Source organism: Chiloscyllium plagiosum, chromosome 27, assembly GCF_004010195.1.
Source record: "Chiloscyllium plagiosum isolate BGI_BamShark_2017 chromosome 27, ASM401019v2, whole genome shotgun sequence".
NCBI lineage: Eukaryota > Metazoa > Chordata > Chondrichthyes > Orectolobiformes > Hemiscylliidae > Chiloscyllium > Chiloscyllium plagiosum.
Window position 1 is genome coordinate 27,147,947 of NC_057736.1, and position 9,077 is coordinate 27,157,023.

The window sequence follows — 9,077 nt, forward strand, 5'->3', positions numbered from 1 at the left end:
ACTTGGTCTGTGTGTGTGTCTTTCCTGTATACCCTTGTAGTGAATTCTCCTTTCGGTGTTCTCTGTACCATCACGTCTAGGGATGGGAGTTGGCTATCCTTTTCTTCTTCTCTCGTGAATTGGATTCCTGTGAGTGTGGCGTTGATGATCCGGTGTGATTTTTCTATTTCCGTGTTTTTAATGATTACAAACGTGTCATAGACATATCTGACCCAGAGTTTGGGTTGAATTTGTGGTAGGACTGTTTGTTCTAACCTTTGCATAACTGCCTCTGCTATGAGTCCCGAGATTGGTGATCCCATGGGTGTTCTGTTGATTTGTTCGTATATTTATTCGGGACTCATAGCAGAGGCAGTTATGCAAAGGTCAGAACAAACAGTCCTACCACAAATTCAACCCATGGCCTGGCATTCATCCACAAACTCCATCAACAAACACGTCGACCTGGACCCAATATATCAACCACTACAGCGGACAGCTGAAACTGACAACCGGAAGCGGCAGGGACAGACCACTATAAACACCGGAGGAAACATCAAAGAAGCGCTTCGCAGGAGGCTCCCAAGCACTGATGATGTCGCCTAGCCAGGGGACGAAACGTTTGCAACAAAAACTACCTTCTATTGTGAAAGAGGACCAGACTGGCTTCATAAAGGGCCACAGATCCTCCAATAATGTTAGGAGGCTGCTTAATGTAATTCAAGCATGTCAACAACAGTCAATACAGGGATTGGTGATTTCTCTAGGTGCAGAGAAGGCATTTGACTGATTTGAGTGTCCGTGTCTGGAGCGGTTTGGCTTGGGCGAAGCCTTTATAAGATGGCTAAAGCTTCTCTACAGTGACCCTCTCACTGTGGTCATCACCAATGGGATACAATCAAGCAATTTTAGCATTTCTAGGGGCAACCGACAGGGCTGTTCCGTTTCACCATTGTTTTTTACATTTGTGATTGAACCGTTGGCGGAGGCCATTCGTAGGATCCCAATATATCACCTCCAGAAGTGGGGTCAAAATTACATAAGATTTCGTTGTACGCATATGATGTCCTAATTTTTTTGTCAAACTAAGCAGTTTTAGTGCACTACCTGATACAATGCATCAGTTTGTCTGGCACCTTTTTGGAGTACAAGTTTAATTTTGCAAAATCAGAGGCTATGCCTATGGGTGATCTTACGAAGGTGCTAGGTCTTGAGGGCGAATTTCGATTCCCATTTAAGTGGTCACAGAGAGGTTTTGGGTATTTGGTTCTTGATTGGTTGTTTAAAGCTAAGTCTGCTCAATTATTCGACAAAGTCAAACAAGACCTTCAAAGATGGGAGGTGCTTCCGGTCTCATGATTAGGTCAGATAGCACTTATTAAAATGAATATTCTCCCCTATTTGTTGTACCCTGTATGGATGCTCCCCCTGATTTTTGATAAGTAAATGTTGAGGCAACTGAATGGCTGGTTTAGCTCTTTTATTATTAAATTAGTTAAACTGCAATTGCCTCACAGACCGGGGGGAGGGGTGGATCTCCTGGACATTAAAAACGATCAACTAAGTTCACTTTTATCTTACGTGGGTAATTGGGCTTGTGGGGACCCTCTTTCAATATGGTTAGATAGTAAAACTTCTCAGGCAAAGTGCCCCCTTACTCGCTTGATGTTTTTGGACAAAATGAGGACAGTTAAGGAATATTGGCATAACCCAATAATTATCAACACTGTTAAAGCATGGAGGGCAATTCGGCAGGGGGAAGGCAATATTGGCAAAACACCTTTTCTAACACTTTTAGTGGGTATGCCAGGTTTCCAAACAGGGTTGATGGATTCAGGATTCAGGATTAAAACATTGGGCAGCTAGGGGTGTGTCTTGCATGTCTTATTTGAGGGCGATACAATGATGTCTTTTGATCAGTTGGCACGGAAATACGAGCTATCTAGCAGGGACCTCTTTCGTTTTTTTCAAGTTAGGGATTTTATTCAAAAAAAGAATACACTTTTGACTGATCCCTACAAATCCTACATAGAGAGGAGGTTACTTAGTGCTAAGAGTACACTTTATATCATCAACTGGGGGGTAGCCCGTCAGATGAGTTTGATCGGTTATGCAGGGTGTGGGAGAGAGAGCTAGGGGTTGAAGTCTCCTCAGAGGCATGGGAAGATATTTCGGAAAACGCAAGAAAGATATCAATTTGCAATAGGACCCATGTTTTACCTAGTTGAAGATTCTCCACAGGGGGCCCACTTGGCTCCAGATCATTTGTCAAAATTTAAACCAGGGGTATCTTCAACATGCCCCAAATGAAACAGGCACTCTTACCCATTTTCTCTGGTCCTGTGGTAGGCTTGAAACATATTGGAGCACTGTGGCAGGTGCAATGGGGGGGATTTTAGGTGTAAGGCTGGAGAAGGACCCAATTTCTCTTCTTCTTGGCTTGCCCAGTGTGTTCCCTGTAGGTGTGCATAAGAAAAATCTTTTCAAAATCCTCACTTTCAGCACAGGAAAGAATATCTTGTTTAGTTGGGTATCCAAAAATCCCCCAGGCTTGTCGGGTTGGCATAAGATTGTTAGGGACCATATCCCCATGGATTTTCTTACAAGAATGGTATACCACAAAACTGAGAATTTCTATAAGACATGGCAGCCCGTTTTGAACTACCTGGACAAAGATTTGTCTACCACACCAGTAAGGACTTTTATATAGCCGTAACAATTGTGTTTTATGAGTCCAATATCCAGAGAGGGGATCTCCAAACGTAGGAATAGGTGAAAATTAATGCTCTTGATATTCGAGAGTTAGTGCTTTGTTTTGCTGAGCTGTATTATTATTATTTATTTAGTTAAGTAGTTAGTTGGGTTTTAAAAAAATTTTAATACATATTTATACATTTGTACATGAGGGCGCTTTGGGTTTTTTTACATTTTTTGGTGTTAAGTCTTTGTATTGTTTTGAATTGTATGTTTTGTATTTGTTGTAATATTAAAAATCTATTTTTCAATAAAAATGTGTTTTTAAGAAAAAGATGTTTATTCCTGGGACCATTCCTGTGAACCTCCTCTGAACATGCTGGAAAAGCGCAGCAGGTCAGGCAGCATCCAGGGAACAGGAGAATCGACGTTTCGGGCATAAGCCCTTCCTGAAGAAGGGCTTATGCCCGAAACGTCGATTCTCCTGTTCCCTAGATGCTGCCTGACCTGCTGCGCTTTTCCAGCAACACATTTTCAGCTCTGATCTCCAGCATCTGCAGACCTCACTTTCTTCTCTGAACATGCTCCAGGACTAGTACATCCTTCCTGAGATATGGGCGCAAAACTGCACACAATACGTCAAATGTGACCTGACCAGAGCGTTATAGAGCCTCAGAAGTACATCCCTGCTTTTATCTTCAAGTCCTTTCAAAATAAATGCCATCATTGCATTTACCTTCCTAATTACTGGCTCAACTTGCAAGTTTATCTTGAGAGAATTTTGCATTAGAACTCACAGACTTCTGAATTTTCTCCCCATTTAGAAAATAGTCCATGCCTCTATTCTTCCTACCGATGTGCATGACCTCACACTTTCCCACATTGTACTCCAATTGCCACTTCTTTGCCCACTCTCCTAGCCTGTCCAAATCCTTCTGCAGCCTCCCTGCCTCCTCAATGCCTCCTGTCTCTCTACCAATCTTTGTATCATCTGAAAACTTAGCCAGAATGCTCTCAGTTCCTTCATCTAGATTGTTAGTATGAAGTGAAATGTTGTGATCCTAACACTGAGCCTTGAGGAACACCACCTCAACGTGCCACCAGCTGCCACCCTGAGAAAGAGCCTTTTATCCCCACTCTCTGCTTCCTACCAGACAGTCAGGTTTCTATCCATGCTAGCATCTTGCCTGTAACACCATTGGCCCTTATCTTACTCAATACCCTCTGTGTGGCACCTTGTCAATAGCCTTCTTGATGTCCAGATAGATAACATCCTTCACAATGGATTCCAGGATCTTACCCACAACCAAGGTTAGGCTAATTGGTCTGTAAGTTTCCATCTTCTGCTTTACTATTTTAACAGGTTGTCACATTAGCAATTTTCCAGTCCTCTGGGACCCTTCCTGATTCTAGTGATTCCTGAAAGATTCCCATTGGATGTAAGTTTGCTTGCTGAGCTGGAAGGTTCATTTTCAGACATTTCGTCACCATACTAGGTAACATCATCAGTGAGCCTCTGGTGAAGCACTGGTATTAGTGACCTGCTTTCTATTTATGTGTTTAGGTTTCCTTTGGTTGGTGATGTGCTGCGATTATGTCATTTCATGTTCTTTTTCTCAGAGAGTGGTAAATGGGGGCCAAGTCGATGTGTTTGTTGATAAGTTCTGGTTGGAATGCCATGCTTCTAGGAATTCTCGTGCATGTCTCTGTTTGGCTTTACCTAGGATAGATATGTTGTCCTTGTCGAAGTGATGTCCTTCCTCATTTGTATGTAAGGATACTAGTGAGAGTGGGTCATGTCTTTTTGTGGTTAATTGATGTTCATGTATCCTGTTTGCCCAATGTAGTGTTTGTTACTACCACTAACACTTACATTGTCTCTTCAGCTATCTCTCTTAGAACACTGGGGTGTTGTCCTTCTGGTTCAGGTGATTTATCTGTCTTCAGGCCATTCAGTTTTTCTAGCACCTTCTCCTTGGTAATGGCCACCATTATCAGCTCTAACCCTCACTCTCTTGAATTTTTGGGATATTACTCATGTCTTCCACTGTGAAGTCTGATGCAAAGCAATTATTCAGTTCCTCAGCTATTTCTTTATTCCCCACGACTATCTCTCCTGCTTCATTTTCCAGCCGCCCAATGTCCATTTTTGCCTGTTTTGCCATTTATATCGAAATAAACTCTTACAGTTCTTCCTTTATATTACTGGCTAGCTTACCCTCATATTTATCTTTTCCCTCTTTTTTTTTTGTTGCCCTCTCATGGTCTTTATAAGTTTCCCAATCCTCTGGTTTCCCACTGTTGTTTGCTACTTTATATGCTTTCTCTTTTGCTTTGATGCTATTCTGACTTCCCTAGTCAGCCATCGTTGCCTCATCCTCCCTGTACCATGCTTCTTTTTCCTTAGGATGAATCTCTGCTGTGTCTTCAGAATTACTCCCAGAAACCCCTGCCATTGCTGTGCCACTGAATTTCCTGCTACACTCCTCTCTCAGTCAATTCTACCCAGTTCTTCCTTCATGCCTTTCTTCCGCTGAAATACTGTTACCTCTGATTTTCCCTCTTAAATTGCAGAGGAAAGTCGATCAAGTTATGATCACTGCTTCTTAATGTCCTTAAGCTCCTTTATCAAGTCTGCCTCATTGCACAACACTAAATCCAGTATTGCCTGTCCCTGCAGGGATGCACCACAAGCTGCTCCAAATAACCATCTCATAGACATTCCACAAATTCCTTTTCTTGCAGACTGCTACCAACCTGATTTTCCTAGTCACCTGTATATTGAAATCCCCTAAGGTCACTGTAACTTTGCCTTTTCTACATGTCTTTTCTATCTCCTGGTGTATCTTACGACTTCAACTATTTTTTTTTACCTTTGTGGTTCCTCAATTCTACCCACACAGATTCTACTCCATCTGACCCTTCTTTGTTTCTTATTATTGATTTAATTTCATTTCTTACTAATAGGACAACCTCACCCCCTCTTTCCAGCTGCCTATCTTTTTGATAGGATGTATGTCCTTGAATATTCAGCTCCCACTCCTGATCCCCTTGCAGCCACATCTCCGTGATGCCCATTACGTCATACCTGCCAATTTCGATCTTCACCATAAGCTCAATTACCTTATTCTTTATACAGTGTGCATTCAAATATAACATCTTCAGTCCTGTACTAACCATCCCTTTTCTCATTGTCATTCGTTTGTCCCGTGTGCTTGAAGTTTGATTGCTAACCCTTTCCTGATACTCTGTCCTATTTGTGTCTGTGCTGGAGATTTTAAAAACCTCTCCTGAGTTCTGCAGTCTTACCTCCTCCTTTAATTCAGGTTTTCTAATTTCCCCTATAACTGAACCCTCCCCCCACCCCCATTTAGTTTGAAGTCCTGTTTATAGCCCTAGTTATGCGATTCGCTAGGATCCTGGTCCCAGCATAGTTCAGATGAAGACAATCCCGTCGGAACAGGTCCCTTCTTCCTCAGTACTGATGCTAATGTCCCATGAATTTGAACCCATTTCTCACACACCAACTCTTGAGCCACACACTTACCTGCTTAATCTTATTCACCCTGTGCCAATTAGCTCATGGCTCAGGTAGTAATCCAGAGATTATTACTGTTTTGGTTGTGTTTTTCAATTTAACTCCTCGCTGTTCATACTCTTTTAGCAGAACCTCTGCCCTAGTTTTATCCATGTTATTGGTACTTACATGGAATATGGCAGAATTGCACGATAAGTTCCGCAAGGCCTGCAAATAACTTCATATATCTTTTATGCAACTGGCTGACATCAAGGTGAGTTTCTCACTGGGCAGCAGTGAGTTGCCTTTTAGGTGGGATTATTGTTTGAATTAACTGCACATCACACCTTGTAAAGACACAGCTTCCTATCTTAGCAATTCCACCAAACAAACTGGATGCTGAGACTTCATGACGCGTCAGAGTGACTTCAGCTCACCATTTGCTCCAAAGGACCGCTATGTTGGACAGCATGTTCAGGGAATGCTTCTTGGGCACCAGCCACATACGCCCACATTCATGGACATTGGCATTTGATATGTGCCAGCCTCTAATGACTCCCATGGCCCCATCTCTGAACCATTTACAGTACGCATCTCCATTTCAATGTAGCACCTTGGAACACAATGGCAGCTATTACTATAATGCTGCAACAAGGATACTTTTTCTCAGGGATACACACCCAGTTCATAGGCTGGACTTGGCTGCATCTCTCGGCTGTTTGCTTGCTTTCCTAGTGCTCACACATTATGACCCTATCTAAATGCTTGCAGGATCGCTGCCTTGCCTTGACTTTTGCACTTTGCTCCTCAACCAGAGATGCCAGGCTCATAATACTGCTAATTTGTTGTGGTGTTAAGCGCAGATACAAAACCAGGTTGCTTATCATGGTTATCAGCAATTCTTAGTCAGTGCAGGGAGGTGGTCAGAGAGGTCCCAGTACAATAAGTCTCTGCGAGCAGTCCAGGGGCTTAGGCACGGTTAGTCAGACATTTTGGGGCAGTCAGATTCAGGATGTCCTACTAATAAGGGGTAAGGAGCTGAATGTCAGGCATTCTCACATTCCGCTTAATTCTTTCTGCTCTAATGTGTTTTTTTTTGGAAGAGAGAAAATTAAGTATCAAGGGGAATTAAAATGGGTGACACAGATAGTGCTATTAATGTAGGTGTGGAGGTATTCTAACAGAATGATTAAGGAGCACAGAGAGTGAGCAGGGTTAGTAGTGTTGGGGTTTAGGTGGGTGACAATGAGTGAGGGAAGATGTTGCAGGGAAATGGTAGAGCATGAGCTTTGCTATGAGTTGAGTACGAAGCTCACTTGAATATGAATGGTGGCACTGTTGGAGTGGAGAAGGCACTCATCTTCAGACTATTCTGACATAGTGTGATGTTATGGCCTTACTCTGTTGGTCCTGGGGGAAGAGGACATCCTGCATCTGTGCCACCCATCCAGCAGGACCTCTAGGTCGTGGACCAGAAATCTGAAATAACTCCTTAGAGGCAGGTTTCTCATCACCAGTCACCTTTTATTTATATGGAGAGTCCTTGACATTGATTCAGCTCCCTAAGAGCCAGCTCTCAGAGTGAGCAGGATGTCTGACATGCCTATTCTTATCTGTCAGCCAGGGATCCCTGATTGGACCAGGTTAACAACCCAAATCTGGGAATTCATATTTTATGAGGTCCACCTGAATGACCTCGTTACAATCACTACAACAGTGATGTCCTATTGTCCCTTCTTTGCCACAACTGGGATACATGTTGGGAACTGGGCAGGGAAAGTTCTGAACTAACATTGATTTTCTGGGTGCTCTATGACCTTTTAAAGATGATGCTGATGTCAGTCAATTCTGGGATGTCCGTTGAGTGGTGAATTGTTCCTGGAATGGCAGTGGTAGGATGGATGAGAATCATGCAAAAGAGATGCCATAAGGCAGGCAGTTAATGAGGATAGTTTGATAAGATACAGCAAGAAAACTCACATAAGCAAAACAAAATCACAATATTCAGGCCATAATGTGCAGGCAATAACAATAAATTGGGCTGCAATTTTAAAAGTTCTCTACTGATGAGAGCAGGTCATTGAAATATTCAAGAATGATTTAATCAAGGTGTTGATTTACAAGTGAATCAATGTTTATGAGAGTGGGAACAGTGGGGAAAGCAGGCAGGAAAATGGGTTGAGGTTACAAATATACATTATCTGTGTATATGTGACGAGAATTATTGAACAGTGGAGTAGGCTTGAAGGGTTGAATGATCTGAGTTAACAATTAGTTTTCAAATGTTCTTTGCTTTTAATGCTTGTTTTAAGCAACAGATGATAAATGAGCCTGGAATCTCATTCGGTAAAAGAAAAAAAATAGGCTGACTGGTAGAGTAAATTCCACTCTGTGGAATTTTGGTTATGTTAAACTAATCCCTATTTTGACAGTAAGCAAAAGAGGACCAATGAATGTCACATATATAAACTTTCTGAAGGCACCGGAGAATATTTGACACAAGACTTTAATGACAATATGGTTAATATTAGTAGAGGTAAAATTAAAAATCTTGATAGTATTAGATGTAACTGTTCAATTTCAGTTGTAACAATTCTTCAGAGCAAGGAATTGAAAGCCATACAAAATGAGTGAGTTACCTTGGAAACTAGTAGACTCAAAGCTGAGATAAAGTGGCCTGCAAAAAGTTGAAGAATTATAAATGTGTGATACAGAATTTATATGATTGAGAGGCTCTATGGATAATTGAAATGAACTTCTTCCTTTCATATGCTTGAATAAAATCTCTCTTGCTTGAACCATGCCGACACAAGAATGGTCTTACAGTAATTAAAGTTAAAGTATATGGAATTGGAGACTAATTGACCAATAAGTTGGAAGCAGAGTA